General features: G+C 40.8%; 1 pseudogene; it reads left to right on the top strand.

Moving 5' to 3' along the window:
- Positions 1-6,754: 6,754 nt before the first annotated feature.
- LOC104681009 lies at positions 6,755-8,121 on the top strand (annotated as a pseudogene).
- Positions 8,122-9,739: the final 1,618 nt, after the last annotated feature.

Below are 9,739 nucleotides of genomic sequence, written 5' to 3'. Positions count from 1 at the left end.
CTCTGGATTTGCTTTGTTTTGTACATGCTCATGAGAGAAATGTATTATATACAAAACAACTAAAAATTGCCATATAATGAATTTAGTACTCCTCATGCAAAAATATTTTAGCTGATTTAAATTGAGAGTTCATCATATAAAAAGGCAGGTAGGTAGATACTTCTCATAGTCTTTAAATTTAACATGGAAAAGATTATAAAATCAGTTATAAATATAAACTTATCTCTACAAATGATATTTTATATTTTGAATGATAGCTGGCTAATTTGAAGCCTGATGCTAAGGTTAACAGAATTGTTCTAAATAATTAACATGAATTAGCAATATCACTAAAATGATTCTGTGTCCTTCTAGTGATGGCTTGAAGCCGGCTTTGTTTTCACGTCATGTGGATCCGAGAGTGCCAGAAGCTGAAGGTTGCTGTGGGGCTGTAGGGCCTGCTTATTCTATATGGGGCCCTGTGAATGTTGGCAGATGCTGTTAATTGTATACAGCCTTCAGCTGCTCTGATAAGGAGCCCATTCATTTCCTAAGCCAACTTAAACTATGCCTGTTGGTTATGTTGCCTTCAAACTCTGCTGAAATCCTCTGGCAGCATTCCACCAGTTGAGACGCTTCATTGTTTTAGATTATAAGAATAATTTGAATGAATATAACAGAGGCACTGTAGATAGAATCCCAGATATTTAAAGGAAAACATACTTATATTTTAGTAATATCTTCTGAAGAACTTCATAATTTTATTTGAAGTGTTTATACATTTTTTATTTAATTATTTAAATGTATCAAATCCCAAGTTGGAAGAATATCTTTGAGGCTAAAAAGTAGTACTCTGAAATTCTCTCAAGTTATATTATTTGTTTGTTAGAGGTCCACGAATGAAAATATATGTAGCTAAAGGAATAAGGTGCTGCCCAATTTGGAACCCAGCTGACGTCTAGGATCTATGAAGCAGAGAATATTATCACAAACTTCTGAAAGAAGCTGTTGACCTTTTACTTGTTTCTTAATTTAAAATATTTTGCCATGTAAATACTAATAAAACATAGTGGCTCTTCATCAGTTAAATGGATAATTTCAACTGGTTTTACATTGTTGAATATTATCTAGTATTTTTAATAAATATTTTTATAAATAGTTTTTTTTTTTTTTTTTTTTTAGACAGAGTCTCACTCTGTCACCCAGGCTAGAGCGCAGTGGCACAATCTCAGCTCACTGCAAGCCCCGCCTCCCGGGTTAACGCCGTTCTCCTGCCTCAGCCTCCCGAGTAGCTGGGACTACTGGTGCCCGCCACCATGCCCAGCTAATTTTTTCTATTTTTTTAGTAGACACGGGGTTTCACCATGTTAGCCAGGATGGTCTCTATCTCCTGACCTCGTGATCCACCCACCTCGGCCTCCCAAAGTGCTGGGATCACAGGCGTGAACCACCGCACCTGGCTTATAAATAGTTTTTAGATAATATCCAACATCCCCAACATGGAAGTATTGAGTTTTAAAAGATTTGTTGCTATTCTAGGTAAGACACTATTATTTCTTTCTATATTTTTTTTGAAGTCTGCGTGTTAGTCTGTAAGGAGTCCTCCAGGACTTCTCAGCAGGGAAAAAAGGTAGAGGACTAGCTGCTTGAAAGATTAAATACGAAGACCTATTTAGTATATATGAGCTGGGAATAAAGAAACTGAAGGAATGATTCTTGGTTTAGCTTATGGGAATTTTTTTAATTAAAATCTTAGATCCTCCCATTTTAAAGACTTCAGTATCTATGATTCATATTTACAATTTTACACTGTTTTGAGTGTGATGTGCTTTTATACCTTTAAAAACATCAATCAGGATGAGTGAAGCAAAGAAAAGGTCACCCCAACTTCTAGTTCCCCAAAACAGCCACGTGAACAATGGATGTAAATCATTCCCAGCATCTTCCTATGCACATATACATATGTAAGTACATGAACATAGGCAGAAGGATAAATAACTCGATGTTATTTTTGAGAAACTGCCTCTAAGTACTAAAAATGAATCACTGAAAGTCACACAGCTAATAAAGTGGCAGAGTTGAGTTTCTAACTCTTCTAACTTCTAACAAGCCCACAACTGTAAATGGCCCTTTCCCCACTGTTAATCCTTTCACTTAAGTTGAATCCACTCATTCCGTGCTCATTCAGCTATTGTTTATTGAGAGGTTACACCTGCATCTGGCACTGCCGCAATACACAGACGGTCTCTACACATAAACCCCGATGTTAAAGACATCCTAGTCCCATCTCCTTGCCATTCCCTTTTCTCTCAAGACAGATACAGTTTAGTCTACTGGCAAGAAATAATTTATACCTCCCCTACTTTCACATGTCAGCATCCCAGTAATCCAGGCTGAGCCGAAGTCCCAGGCACAGCCCCAGAGACTGCTGCTGGCTCTGTTCTTTCCAAGATCTGTGCACCAGCCTGAGCTAGACCCTCCTGGGAACTTGAGGTGTCTGTGTGACAGAGTGGAGGTGGATGACAGTACAGCAGGGCCTCAGGGCTCTGCTGTTAGAGGCTGGGTCTACTTCTAAGGAAGAATTCAGGCTAAAAATAGGATTAGCAAGGGGCAGTGGGGATACAGAGGCAGGTTGGGGAGAGCAGGGCAAAGGGTTCTATGTATCAGATACTACACTGAAGAATAAATGCTGGGTCCATGCCTATAGTTAAATACCAGGTGTTTTTAGGTTTTAGTGAGATTTTTAGTTTAAAATGTTGACGTTTGTTACAGCACAGCTCTGTAGTGTGTTCTGAAGAGGTCTTACACCATGAGAGGTTTTGCTGAAAATGATGATAGAGTCAAGCAAGTTTGGGAAACCCCACATAACAGATTTCACATCTTGGAAAAAACTCAAATTCCACTCATGTCCCAAAACTAACTAGACCCCAGGACACTTTCTTTCGATTATACACAGTAGCACTCTCTGGAGCACAATTTGGAAAATGCTGCTATTAGATATTTGGCCTCCAAATGCTGATGTGAGAACTCTGTCCAGGTGAGGGGACCTGGATCAGTTGTGAGCGTGAGAATTCCTCTGACCCCTGTAGTCTCTAGAGGAAGGGAAGAGAAAGGGAGCGAGTTGGGTGCAATAGCTCGTGCCTGTTAGCTCAGCACTTTGGGAGGCCAAGGCAGGTGGATCATCTGACGTCAGGAGTTCAAGACCAGCCTGGCTAACATGGTGAAACCCTGTTTCTACTAAAAGTACAAAAAATAGCCAAGCGTGGTGGTGTGTGGCTGTAGTCCCAGCTACTCTAGAGGCTGAGGCAGAGAGAATTGCTTGAACCTGGGAGGCAGTGGTTGCAGTGAGCTGAGATCAGGCCACTGCACTCCAGCCTGGGTGGCAGAGGGAGACCCCATCCAAAAAAAAAAAAGGAGAGAGGGAGAAGAGGAGAGGAGGCAATCTACAGTTGATGGACATTGGAGTATTTCTAGTTTGAGTCTATTATGAATAAAACTGCTATGAACATTTGTGTACATGACTTTTGATGGATAGACACAATACTCCTAGGTCACTATCTAGGAGGGGAATTGCAGAATGACAAGATTTGATTGTCAACTTTCGTAAACATTGATAGTTTTATCAAGTGGTTGTACCAGTTTACACAAACAAGCAGTATGTGAGAACTCCAGTTGCACCATGTTAAGGATGGATTGCCTGGGAAGTGGGCTGCGACCTAGAGCTTAGTGTGCAGGATGCATATTACCAAATGTCCTTGGGATTAACTCCTGTGGAAGGGAGTAGAGGAAGTAAGGTTGGCCAGAGGGAAAAGTTGTGCGATGCAGGGCCAACAACCCCCAGACAGGGGGAGTTAGAATGAGGCCCTTAGAGTTGGGCCCAGATGGTTTAGTCCTCTGTACCCTCTGCCTGTCAGTTGTTGTGACCTTGAACAAGATGCAGAGGCAATCCCTGAAGGATCAGAGAGTGAAGGCTGTTGGCACTCTCAGCAGCAGGGCAGCAGTCACTTGACTGAAAGGAGGTCCAGCTAGTGCCTCACAGCATCTATCAACTCCACCTTCCACACACATACCTGGCACTGTCAGGCTTTGTCATTTTTGATTTTATTCTGGTGGGAGCATGGTGGTATGTCATTGTGGATTCTACTTCATGTTTCTCTAAGGCCAATATATTTATATGCTTATTGGTCATTGGTTACCCTCTTTTGTGAAGTGGCTATTTATGTTTTTTGCCCATTTAGTAAATGTTTTATTTACTGTTTTATTAAGTGACTCAAAAAAGATTTATTTAATCTTTTACTTACATATTTGTAGGAGTTCTTTACATTTTCTGGGCACATGTTTATAAGTACAGTGTACTATCCGAGTCTGAAGCTTGCCTTTTCACACTCTTGTGATATCTCCTGATAAACAGAAGTCCTTACTTTTAATGAAGTCAATGCACCAATCTTTTATTTGATGGTTAATTTTATTGTGTTCTTTTAAAGAAATCTTTGCCTACTTTAGGGTTGTTCTTGACCTCCAGCCCCTCAGGGGTATGCTGAGTTGATCTTATGAATATGATAATAGGAAAATAACAATTGTAATCATACAGAGTTTACTGAACAGTGATACACCAACCATCACCATCATCAGTCTTGGTTTCATATTATTGATGAAATATTTAAACATTAATAGAGCTGGCTCTTGGCCAGCGTTTCTGTGAATATGTTCCATCAAGTACTAAGGCTGATGGAAAAAGATTTTCATGGTCAAATACGTTTGAGAAACACCAGCTTAAACAAAGTTAAATAGGCTCTTGTGGTTTTCAATAGCCTAATGTGGATTATGTAACATTGTAAGATATAAATACATTATGTTCTGCAAATTATTTAACCATCATATGCTAGTTCTTCTTAGAACATTTCACAGGACTAGTATTTCATAGTTGGGTAAATACTTCTCAAGGCAAAGGGTATGATGTCCAACAAAAAACAGCTTAAGAATAAACTGAATCTGAGAGTTCATAGTGAAATTAAAAAATAAATGGCTAATAAGGATTAGCCATTTACAGGATACTAGCTAATAGATACAGAAGACAGAACCAAGAAGTCATCCCTTTCCAATCCTCCACATCAAAGTAGATTCAGGGATGGATCAGCAATCAGCAATGCTGAGGCCATTGGGTGCAAGGGTTAGAGGGAAACAGATATTCACAAATTACTTCTTATTTGCTAAGGGAAAGAGGTAGCTTTTCAGTGGTGACACCTGGCTGACACCACATGAACCAGGTGATCAAACCAAGCACTGCCAACAAAGGGACAAAAGTCTAAAGTCTATCATGGGCCCCTCTGTGACACAAAAGCAGCACCCAGTGCCACCTATGTGGTATCTTCACCTGGATCAAATCATGGAGAAACAATCAGACAAATCCACATCATGGGACACGCCACAAAAATAGGTTTGGATGCTTCCAAACTGTCAATGTCTTGAAAGACAAAAATAATGGGATGGGGGTTAACGGGCTGTCCTAGATGTAAGGAGACTCAAGAGATTTTTTTAAAGAAAATGATGCATCCTAACATTTTTCCAACCACCATCTTTCAAATGTGTAACATAGTTCCATCAAATTTTACTGTGTATAGAGACTCTCAAAAGAAGGAAAATGTGGCCCTCCCCTTAACGGGATGCATCCAAATCCATGTGGCGGCCGGGAGCGGTCACTCACACCTGTAATCCCAGCACTTTGGGATACCGAAGCAGGCAGATCATGAGGTCGGGAGATCAAGGCCATCCTGGCCAACAACACGATGAAACCCCATGTCTACTAAAAATACAAAAAATTAGCCAGGCGTGGTGGTGGGTGCCTGTAGTCTCAGCTACTGGGGAGGCTGAGGCAGGAGAATGGTGTAAACCTGGAAGGCGGAGCTTGCAGTGAGCCAAGATTGCGCCACTGCACTCCAGTACGGGTTACAGAGCGAGACTCCGTCTCACAAAAAAAAAAAAAAAAAAAAAATTCCTGTGGCTCACTGTAGAAAAAGCCAGTCTTTCCCCTGCCCTGGAAATCTGGGAACCTCCTTCCACTACAGATTGAGCTCTGCTCCTTTCCCACTGAGAATCCCTGGATTAAGCTGGTTGTTCCTTGTAACGTAAGTGAGACTCTCAATACTCACTGCCTAGAGAGCCCAACTTCTGATCTTTTGCTGCCTTTATAGTTGACCCCAGGCACTGCTGTCCTGGGGCAACAGCAAGAGCAAACAAGTAATTGCAGAGTTTATGCCATGAAAGTTGATGGAAGAGTTGGGCTAGGCATGCCTGGACCTCTTAAGCCAATTCAGCTGTGTTTACTCCTCCTTCCCTGCTCCTTCCCTCTTTTCATTCCTTCTGTTGCCTCACGTGCCACGAGGACCTTTCCGTAGACCCATGTCACTGGATTTTCCCCACATCCTAAACACAGACAATTGCTAATTAAGTCATTCACATTATTTCCTTTTGAGAATGATTTTGGCCTTTTGATTGTTTTTCTAGCAATAAACATCTTTCTGGAAGAGGAATTAGCTCACTTGAGCAGCTGGTTTCAACAACTCCCTGCATTTTCCTTCAGCACCCAGGGACATGTGATTTGTAACTAAAACAAAATAAAAATGCACAAAACTCATTCACTCATACCAATAATATTTGCTGTATAATTTTTTCAAATGACTGACTTCTTTCCAAATATATACAACAAAACTGGTCAGCATTAAAACTGCGAGGACAGTGGTTGTCACCGTTTGCCACTGGATCTGTCAACTCCTTTATGGAGCCTCTCAAAGCTGCCCATGGCCATAGCCTTGGGCCTGGGGTTGGAGTGGAGAAGAGCCGGCAGAAATGGCTGCGGACTGGAACCTGGCTGGAGAACCAGGGCAGGTACTTCTTGGGAAGGACCAAGGGAGAGTCCTTAAAGGGTAACCTGACAGCGTCCTCAGGGAGGAAATGTGATCCTAAGTGGAAAACCATAAATAATGACTCCTCTGCTCACGACTCAAAGGAATTCCAAATAGTAGCAACAATACATCTTTCCTTTTCACTGTATCTGAAGAGTTGCTGTTTCTTTAAGAGGACTGTGTCCTTTTTCTTCTTACAATGACTTGTCACTTCAGTCCTGAACAAATATTGTCTATTAGCATATCAGTGGCTTAGAAAAATATAAAGGCAAAATGTACTAGAGCCGAACAATACAGATCCCCTAGTCCCTCACTTTTAATTACATTTGGATGGATTCTTCATTGCCATGGAAACACTCTACCCTTACCAAAATTTTTAGGCAGGGATCTCCTCCAAGTTTCACAGTTCTGTGTCTTAAAGACATTTCTTGTTCTATTTATGAGTTTAGAAGCTATGCCGCAATTTCCCATTGGGATAGCATGCAACTGTAGCTGCTGTCAGTTGCTCAAGACAGTTAATATAAGAGATATTACACCAGAGACTGTGAGTGAAGTAGTGGGTGTACCAACACGTTCCATGATTCTGGCACTGGTTTTGGCTGCCACCTTATAATTTTTTCACCCGAAGGCCGGCTCTACCAAGTAGAATATGCTTTTAAGGCTATTAACCAGGGTGGCCTTACATCAGTAGCTGTCAGAAAGAAAGACTGTGCAGTAATTGTCACACAGACGATAGTACCTGACAAATTGTTGGATTCCAGGACTCACTTAATCAAGATGACCAAAAACACTGGCTGTGTGATCACAGGAGTGACCGCTGACAGCAGATCCCGGGAACAGAGGGCACAATATAAGGCAGCTAATTGCAAATATGTTTATTAGATTCCTGTGGACATACTGTGTAGAAGGAATTACTGATACTACTCAGGTCTATACACAGAATGCTGAAATGAGGTCTCTTGGTTGTTGTACGATTTTAATTAGTATATTTGAAGAACTAGGCCCTCAGGTGTACAAGTGTGATGCTGCGGGTTACTACTCTGGGTTTAAAGCCACTGCAGCAGGAGTTAAACAAGCTGAGTCAACCAGCTTCATTGAAGTGAAGAAAAAATTTGCCTGGACATTTGAACACAGTGGCAATTACATGCCTTTCCACTGTGCTATCAATGATCTCAAACCTTCAGAGAGAGAAATTCGAGTAGTTACAGATGAAATTCCTGAATTCAGGATTCTTACATGAGCAGAGATTCACCACACCTTGTTGTTCCAGCACAGAGAGACTAAACATTGTCCTTAGTTTACCAAATCCGTGATGCCACTTCCTCTGTGTTTGGTAACAACAAACCAACTTTATGGAGGTCTCTGGATTGAAACAGGAGCCTCTCCCGCTCCTCCCACCACTGAAGTGGTTAGGACTCTGTATTAGTAAAAACAATGCTTTTGGGGAAAAATGTAAAAAATAAAAAACGATCCCTTGCTTTCTATTGTTACAGATTCTTTCTATATGAAACTACTTTCTTTATTGTCTTTGGTTTGGTTAATTTATTAAATGGCTCTGTCCAATATGGTAGCCATTGGCCACATCCACGTATGGCTATTTAAATGTATATTATTAAACTTAAATAAAATTAAAATACAGTTAGTCAGTAGCACTAGCCACATTTCAAGTCACATTAGCCACATTCTAAGAGTTCATTAACCACAGGTAGGTTGTGGCTACACATTAGACAGTGCAGATATACAGCATTTCCATCATTGCAGAACATTCTATTAAACAGGGTTACAAATAAAAGTTTGCTTATATCAGAGCTATTCAATTCTGTTTGTTCAAAAATAACAAGGGACTAGGAAGATATATGCAGAGCTAGCTTTATGTGTAAACGACCCCACACTTAGAAGAAACCAAAGCTCGGTTCAGTCCTCTGTTGTGGTCTTGAAATTCTTAAAAATTTTGAACAAGGCTCTGAGTTCATGCACAAGGCTCTTCAAATTAAGTAGCCAGTCCTGCACTATATAAGATGAAGCTTGGCTGTTGAATTCTTTGTTTTCATTTCCCCTGCATTTGGTTCTTTTCCAGCTGCCCTTTTTTTTTTAGAGCAAGGAAGAACAGTTGACACATGAGATAAAATTCAGGTGCCTGGAATCCTTTATACCATCTCAACAGTCTTACCAGGGATCCAGCTTTAAATAACACCTCTTAGGAATGATAAAAGCCTAAAACAATGTTTTGGCAACTCCAATACTAAGAAAAAGTTTAGCTTCTCTTAGTAACAGGTGTTTTCTACCATGAATTCTGAGTTGCCCACAGTGGAATTCCTTTTTCTTATACGGCCTTGCCAGAGTTTTTTTTTTTTTTTTTTTTTTTTTTTTTTAATTTGAGACAGAGTCTCGCTCTGTCTCCAGACTGGAGTGTAGTGGCACAATCTCGACTCACTGCAATCTCTGCCTCCTGGGTTCAAGCAATTCCCCTGCCTCAGCCTCCTGAGTAGTTGGGACTATAGGCGCGCACCACCATGCCTGTCTCATTTTTTGTGTTTTAGTAAAGACGGAGTTTCACCATGGTGGCCAGGATGGTCTCAATCTCCTGACCTTGTGATCTGCCTGCCTCGGCCTCCCAAAGTGCTGATATTACAGGCATGAGGCACCAAGCCCGGCCTGCCAGAGCTCATGTTTAAGATTTAGCCTGACTTGTTTTATTCTTCATCCACTCATTCCTTTATTCTTACAATCCTTTATTCAGCAAATATGAAGCATCTACCATGTATGAGACACTGTTACAGGTCTGAATAAAAAATTATGTGGCACATACCTGCTGTTGCTATCTGGTAAATTATGTGCTGCAATTAACCCAACATTAG

The sequence above is a fragment of the Rhinopithecus roxellana genome, chromosome 18 (genome assembly GCF_007565055.1).
Source record: "Rhinopithecus roxellana isolate Shanxi Qingling chromosome 18, ASM756505v1, whole genome shotgun sequence".
Lineage (NCBI taxonomy): Eukaryota > Metazoa > Chordata > Mammalia > Primates > Cercopithecidae > Rhinopithecus > Rhinopithecus roxellana.
This window is presented reverse-complemented; position numbering and strand designations above follow the sequence as displayed.